Genomic DNA, 8,277 nt, shown 5'->3' with positions numbered 1-8,277 from the left:
AAGCTACATGTTCAGCTTGGTTGGATTGAGATTCCATTATCCCCCAATGATAAATACACACTTCATAGTCATTTGCTATCAAGTGATCTTTAAAATGACAATGGCCGTGAAACAGTACTCGTATATGATTAAAGTACATACTGTAGGCTTAATGTCGACACACACTTGTAGGTTTTTCCTCTTACGGCTAAAACAGATTTCATACATATTTAAAATCAGAAGTGTTTTCTAAAACTTTTGATTTATTTTACAGATTTGTTTTTGGAAATATAATTTTCCTTGGAGCTGGGTTTAAGTCAGCTCCTTTTCTGGCTGAGAATTTAGCCAGCCTTGTAAAAAAAGATTATTACACATGGCACCAATGATGCGAGTGGCAGAGACGTCTTGAAGCCAACTTAAACAGGTGGTGATAAGGAGTGTTTCTTGTCATTTAGTACTGCAGAGGGTCCTCAGGCACCTGCCCAGGGTGGCTCTCTCAAATACCTGGGAATACATAAAAAAAATAAAAAAAAAATATTTATGGTTGAACAAATGCAGCTCAAAACTTTCAACTGCACATATCTACAGAACGCATTACCTCCAAAATTCCACAGTGGCATTGTTCACTTGACTTTGTGCTTCTACATGACTGTCCAGCAAGGCCTAGAGGTTGTAGTCCTGAGGCTGAGCTGAGGCCCCCGTTGTCCATTCTCTCTTCAGCCTCTTGACTGCAGCTTGCTTATTTCCTTGGATCGAAACACCACTTCTTTGATTCTTGGGTTCAGCAAGGTGGGCATAGACAGGGTACTTACTTTCTCCAGTATAGTTTAGATTTGTCGGACAGATTATTTTTTTCAAATTGTTGGCCAATTTTGCACCAATGCCATGAGGCATTTGAGCACTGTCCAGCAATAACGTGCTTTAACATTTTTATCAAGGGAATTGGAATTGGATCCTGACACTTTTCTCCTTTGACAGCTCCACAGTGTCTTGATGGAAGGGACCCAACACAACAAGACTCTGCTGGGAGGCCTCCTCAGCACTGAAAGGTCATATGTCTGAGCTGAGAGAGGTCAGAGCTGCACCCAGAGGTTCTCTTAACTCTGGTGCTGTTCCACATTGTGTCTACCTCTGGGATTGGTTTTAGTACCGTCATCCTCAGACTTGTCTTCATGGCACACAGCTTCTCCTCTGCAGAGGTGCTCGACTTAATGTAAGCCACAATTTTGCAGGCTTGATCGACGTGGATGTTTTCCAGCTCAGGGGTTTGTACTGTACTGATCATTTTTCATCTACTAAATTCAAAACATGAGCAAATCAGGAAGTGTGTGTGACACCTTATTGATTTATTCTATGCCAGTAACTGTCAGCGATAGCAACAGCCAAGTGATCTGCTGTGTGGGTCAAGGGAAACTTTTGTACCCCTAAATGGAAAGTGATCGGCCTCAGATTCTCAGATATAAAATGGCCTATCACTGCAGGCATCCATGTTAAAAATTGTCCACATACCAGCGGTAAGACTAACTGCAGAGTCTGCCTGACCTCAGCAATGGCCATCTCTCTGGTTTTCTCGTATCTTGGGACTGTGCTCGAGTCAAGGATTTGACAAACTTGTGAAAGCGTTCATCCTCTACCACTGAAAATGCTCGGCCATCCTTGACTGTCAAGTCCGCCAAGGCCTCATCCAATCTTTGTTTTCTGGATATTATAAGGCAGACCACTTATATAAACATTAAAGCTTAATCATTGAAACCCATGATTACTTCTTTCTGGATCATAAAATAATCAGATAATTTATTATTATTTAAGAATACTTGCAGTCAAGATATCCAGCATTGACAGGCTCGGTGCTGTTGGCCTGCTGTGGATGATTTTCATCATGCTTTGCTTGAAGATGCTTCGACATGGATGAGGTGTTATTGATGTATGGAAACTTTACCTGCGCAGGAAGCACCGCACCTGAGGAGCCGTGTTGTAGTCAAATCATCATCATTGTCACATAAAATCTAAACATCAGAAATCAAACCGTAGCTCACTTCAATTCAAAATGCTCCCAAAATGCAGAATGGTGTTTTCCTCCACTACTTTCTGTGTCTCACAAACAATCTCCTCCCTCAAAACCCAACAATTTTAAGTGTCACTGAAGCATCTATATGAAGACGTCAAACCCTCTGACACAAAGAACTGACACACTGAGGTTCATTAGACTGACAGGAGCTTTAGAGCTTCTGTATTGTTAGCCAATCCATCTTACAAAAACGTTAGACAGAAAGGGCTGAACTATCAAATATAAAGACTTACTGATGAGGAGTCAAGGGAAACCTAAGCCCGCACAAAAAACTAGTTAAACATATGCATAAGGAAGAGGAAAGTATACACCATGGGTGTTAGGATGAATCCACATGAGGAGAGCACCAGTAAATATGACGTAACAAACTGACACAGGAGGGAACGTACAGAGACTACAGACACTCTGGGGTAATCAAACACAGGTGGGACTAATGACACCGGTGTAGACAGTCAGGGTGGGGCACATTATCACAGTGGAGGGGAAACAAAGACAGGAAGTAAAACCAGACACGAAGCACTAGGAAAGAACTTTCAAAATAAAACATGAAAAAACAACTCAGAACAAAAAAATAAGGAAAATTCAAGAATAACTCGTTGCATGAGCTTCTCTACACTTAATGAAAATGGGTTGAAACTAAATGGAGGAATACTTCGAAGCAGAATTTCAGACAAAACAGCATCACTGCCTGTCACGTCACCTCCAGCCGGCCTCCAGCTGAGGATCGCTCGGCATGCTGTCTAAACATCCGTCCTTCAGGTCAGACGTGAGATTATCCTCTGCTGACTGACACGCTTGCCTTGTGCCTGTCAGGGTGGAAAAGCGGCTAAACGTGAGAGCACGACTCTGTCTCTCTCTGCTCTATACTTCTCCCTCACTCGGAGAGACACGCCGCGGCCCCTCCGTCCCTCCAACCTGCCTGGAGGTCCTATAATCTTTTTACAATGTGTTGAAACAGAGCAATAAATCTGTTAGCTTACAATCTAATTTCCCTGGCCTTTTCCAGAAATCCTCATAAACTTTTGGCGCCCCCATTAACGGCCCTATTGAATCAGAGCGCTTAATCTGCTTCCAGGTGAGGGGTCAGAAAATGAATGCTTTGAGATCCATCACGCTGACGGGAGCAGAGAAAACTGGGCGAGGGAGAGCGCCGGGGAAAAGGGCAGCATCTCTTCCTCATAGGTCAATAGCAGCCAAGAGAGTCAGTCATTCACTTTTTCCCTCAGCGCTGCTCTCATTTTCCATTTAATATGGACATCCAATTAATGTGAGCACGTCTGAGGCCGCCTGGATCCCCGTGAGTTATGGCCCATCATCCCCTCAGTTATGGCTCGGGAAGAGAGCGGATGAGAGGGAAAGAGAAAGGAGTGTGAGAAGAGGAGAAGAAAAAAGAGAGAGAGGTGAAACTATAGGAAAGGAGAGGAGGGGAAAAAAAGAGAAGCAGGTGGAGGAGATAATACAAACAGGAAGTAGAGAAGATGAGTGCAGGATGAACGGGGAGAAAAATGAAAGGATATTAAAAGGAAAGCAAACGGGGAGAAGGAAGGAAATGAGGGTGGATAGACAAGTAGTAAGGGAAAAGAGGAGGGGGGAAAAAATGACACATGGAATGCACAAAACAGGAGACAAGGAGTAAAGGGAGGGGAGAAGGAAAAAAGAAACAAGGAAAAGGATAGGGAAAAGAAAGCACAGTGTCAGGAACATTTTGAAGAGGAGAATAAGAGAAGAGGAAATTTTAATATATTTTTTAGATTAAGCAACTGGCTGATAATGTTTGACTTCTAAAGCAAATGAATATGGAGTGAATTCACAACCTTCTCCTGTAGTTTTTCTAAGTTTGAGCATTGGTGTGTGCAGCAAAGATTCAGCTTCAGCTATATGCAACTTAGCATTACTTGAATATGTAACACATGGACCGGACCACTGCAAACAGATGGACGTCAAACTTACCAAACTTCTTTCCGTACTTATGTGAGACTTCCAGAGTCTGTGATAAGAACAGCATCCCTAACAACCGCCTGCTCTTCATAGTAGTTTGTCCCTCTTGAAGGGTCTTTCAGATAGGATGCGGTGGGCGCTGCAACCCCATGTACAGTCTATGTGTTGCAATGATACCGTTTTAAAGTTTGGGCATTGGTGAGTTTAAAAAAAAAAAAAAAAAAAAGCAGCCGAGAAGTGTCGTCATGCTTGTGAAGCGGTGCCTTTGTGAAACATCACTCGTAGAGTAAGACCATCATTCAGCCCGGGAATGCTATATTGAGAGGAGGGAATATAACAAGAAGAAGAAGAAACGAGGAAAAGGAAAGAGAGAGAGAGAGGTTGGCCAAGAAAACAAAACAAAAAAAGAACAAGAGAGGAGAAGAAAGAAGAATGAAAAGGAGACGAGGAGAAGAAAGGAGAGGAGAGCTCATCCAGTATTAGAGATAATTGATTGGTTGTTTGGGCAGCAATGGTGGCCTCTGATTGGCTGCTGGGAGGAAGAGCCAGATTAAATTCTAAAGTGGAGCTACAGACACCTGAGCTGTGTGTGTGTGTGTGTGTGTGTGTGTGTGTGTGTGTGTGTGTGTGTGTGTGTGTGTGTGTGTGTGTGTGTGTGTGTGTGTGCAAACAGCATTACAGCAGGGTCTGTGATATTAAACCTGGACAGCAGCACCTTATTGTCGCAGCAACAGGGATTTGTCATTGTACCTCATTATCCAATTAACAGCATGTGGGCCCGCGGCCAAACACACAGACACACACACACACACACACACAGACACACACACACACACACACACACATATGCACAAGCCCTCTTCTGTGTGTGCGTGTGTTTCAACAAAGTTTAAATAGGAGATGTTCGAGGAAACTTTTAGAAATTAACACAGATGCCTCTTCATGACCTACATAAGCAAAGGAACCCATCAGCAACAGGGTTGATTATTTCTGTTTAGTTAATTCACATGCCCGTCACCTCTGCCAGAGGTGATAGCGTGCTGAGGAGACAGCCTTTTTAAATATGCTGAGGATTCATGTTTCGCATTGAATATTTGAAATAGAGGAGGAGGAGATTCTTTAGATCAGCAGAGAGATAAACGTACACCTTTTCCACCGGGGGTGCTAAAAGCAACATAACCCCAAAGTTCCTAAGTTGTTTACATGTTTGTGGATAAATGGTAAATGGACTTGTAGAGTGCTTTTCTGACCTTCTGACAACTCAAAGCGATTTTACATCACCTACCCATAAATACCCGTGATGTGTCCATCAGTATTAGCTGATCCCACACATTCATACCCCGCCGACAAATTAGCCTGAGCAACTTGGGGTTAAGTGTCTTGCCCAAGGACACATGGGACGTGTGGCTGCAGGAGCTGGGGATCGAACCCTCAACCTTCCTGTTGAGAGATGATTGACTCTATCACTGAGCCGCAGCTGCCAGGGTCAAACACAGGGAGGCAAGCAGAAAATCCTGTAAGAGCTAATCCATAAAAAGTATTTAGGAGGAAGAGTAAGTGTAACGTAGTTTTGTTTTTTGATCGTACAAATGCATAATTTTTAATCCTAATAAAAAATATGGAGAAAAACATGGAGGTGCATTTAAAATGGATTTCAAGGCGTAATACAGTACAGACAACTGATTGCTTTCGAGCTTCAATCGGCTCCAGCAGACAACAAATTCACACAGTAAACGCACACAGCCCGTCCTCGCCGCAGCTTGGCACGCAGGGCTCAAAGTGGACAGATTGAAACCTTAAGTGGAGAACAGAGAATGAATGAAAAGAAAACAAACTAATAAAGAGCAAATCAAAACACGGGTCATCCCTGTATTTCCCCCAGATTTGGAAGCGTTTTAGACTTAATGAGAAAAATGTGCATTTCATTAAATGCTAATATATGTGAGAGGAGCTCTCTGCGAGTGTGTCCGCGCTCACAGAGAGCTCCCTGCCCGATTCTGGAGGAAAATACGAGAGTTATTGCAAGGATCCGTGAAGTATTCCAGCGCAGAGCCCTCTAAATCCTGATGTCAGATGTTTTATTATTAAAACTCTGAAACATTCAGGACACTCTTTGCCGTTCTCAGAGGCTCAAAGTCTGAGAGACGGACAGGCTGGAGTCGATCATAATGCCACATACAACAGACACATCTTAACTGATCATCCAACAACAATACTTATCACTCATTTATGAGGAGAGAGTAACAAATACAACTGTTTCCAAGAGTGATGAGCCTGACATCTCTGTGAAAACATTTTAGACATTTTTCTTCTTCATCTCAACGTTCTCAGCACAGAAGGAAACAGGAAATAAGCAGAGAGAGGGGGATGAGCTCGCTGACTTTTCCAGACTTTGTGGCAATGTGGTATGAATCCTACATCACTTCTGCCTTACACTTCATATTAAACATTCAGCTGTCAAAGCTTCCAGCAGGTTGGATTTTATCATCCAAGTTCTGTCAAAAGTACCTCAGTCTGGAGTCACAAAATAGTGCATGAAAAAAAAGACACATTTTTAAGTAATTTCTAAGTTTTTAAAATGCATGTTTTCCTTTTTTCGTCCTTTATAAACTTAATTTTAGAGAGACGTCCTCTCGGTTTATGTACAGTAAGAATGACTAAGACTAGGTCTCTACCACTGACTGCATATAAAGATGGACGATACACCCCGACCTCTTCCCGTTGTCCCAAAGTGAAGCCTAAATACCTCTGATGATGTGCACTGATTCGTGTTTGGAGGCAGAGTCTGTGTAGTAGAGATCAGCTGGTTGAGCCTCATTATTGCCGTCATGCCCCTTCCTCTACCCAAAACACACTCACAGATGAAACAGCAAAGATCCTTGTGGTCAGCTCAGTCCACAGCAGAACTGATTCTTGTGTCCGATCGAAGCAGACACTCACGATTTTGGAAAGTTCAGTGACTCTTGTGTTAGTGGTCGTTAGGCTTCCTCTCGCTGATTCTCCTCTGCTCTGTTAATCCGGTGCAAAAAGCACTACAGGAGCTACATTTGTCACCAGAGCTGTCAATCATGGCGTTAAACACATTTTTATAGCATCGAACAAATAATTAAAACAAAACTTTTTTTTTTTAAATCAACACTTGGACATAAATCAGCATGATAAGAACGAACTACATCGATTAAAAAAACAATCTTGAGAAAGTTTATTTGAAGTATTTTGAGTTTATAGTTTGACTCATGTCTCATCTGTCTACATGGAGGAGGCGGAGCTTATGATCAATATTGCAGCCAGTCAGTAGGTACGGCTCCAAATTTTTTGGCTTCACTTTTGGGGAGCTGTCTTGTTGTCCATTGTTTTTTATAGTCCCACACTGGTTGTGGCTACAGTATAGGAAGTTTCTCACTGTGGTTTCTTCTCATTGACCAAAAACATGCAGCTGACTGGAAACTATCTCGTGACTGTCTGTCTCTGTGATCGTGTCAGCCATGTGATGAATTGGAGACCTGTCCAGGGTGTACCCAACCTTTCAACCAATGATTGCTTGGTTCAGCTTTAGCTCCCAAAAGAATAAATGCGTTTAACTAACGGAGGCACGGGGTCTTCTTTTAGGCTTCAAGAAATCAGCTTCTGACTGCTACATTCAAAACTCAAAGGAGCTTGTTTTTCTGTCTCCCGAGCCTCCTTTTTTAAGCTGTTCCCTGCTGATATAATAATTATTAAGTGTTACCCCAACAACAGCTTGTTTATAGGAGGAGGGGGACATGGGTATTGTCTCTAAGATGGAGCTACATGCAGCAAAACCACCTGCAGATGAGATAGAAAACACTCTGTTTGAAACCTCTAAAGTCCAGCAATCGAGACAAGTGTTGTTATTTTAGAGGTAGAGAACAATATCATTTATAGATTTAAATTCCTGGTTGTTACTTTTGGTCTTTTGATTAGGTAGGAAACAGAAATGAGAATAAATCAGAGACATTTACTGCGAAAATACCATTAAAATAAACTACATTTTTATGTGTAGGAAGATTGCGTAAGACCTCATGGATGGATGGGATTACGGTGTGTGTGTGTGTGTGTGTGTGTGTGTGTGTGTGTGTGTGTGTGTTGTCAGAGTGTGTCTGCGCTGCATCCTAACTGTGTTTTTAAAGGCCCTAATGTTTCCTGACATCTCACAGTTAAAGTATCATAGAGGCAGAATGATCGCCCCTGGCTAGCGGGAGAGAGACTGCCTGGGGCCTTTCGCTCTGGGCGAGAGTGTGTGTGAGCGTGTAAATCAGAGTGTGTGTGTGTGT

The 8,277-nt window shown here is 42.6% G+C and overlaps 1 long non-coding RNA gene across 3 annotated transcripts; it reads right to left on the bottom strand.

Moving 5' to 3' along the window:
* Positions 1–222: 222 nt before the first annotated feature.
* Positions 223–2,457, bottom strand: LOC132984552 (uncharacterized). Of its 3 annotated transcripts, none has more exons than XR_009674967.1 (3): positions 2,281–2,457; positions 578–1,876; positions 223–483 (listed from the first exon to the last, which is right to left on the bottom strand). It is a non-coding gene; the product is annotated as an uncharacterized LOC132984552 (long non-coding RNA). The 3 variants fall into 3 exon arrangements; XR_009674965.1 differs by having other exon boundaries at positions 578–753; positions 2,281–2,455; XR_009674966.1 differs by lacking the exon at positions 2,281–2,457 and adding an exon at positions 1,979–2,219 and having other exon boundaries at positions 578–1,912.
* Between the last annotated feature and the right edge of the window lie 5,820 nt (positions 2,458–8,277).

This window comes from Labrus mixtus, chromosome 12 (assembly GCF_963584025.1).
Source record: "Labrus mixtus chromosome 12, fLabMix1.1, whole genome shotgun sequence".
NCBI lineage: Eukaryota > Metazoa > Chordata > Actinopteri > Labriformes > Labridae > Labrus > Labrus mixtus.
Note: the sequence above shows the minus strand (reverse complement) of the source record. Positions and strands in the feature narration are given on the sequence as shown.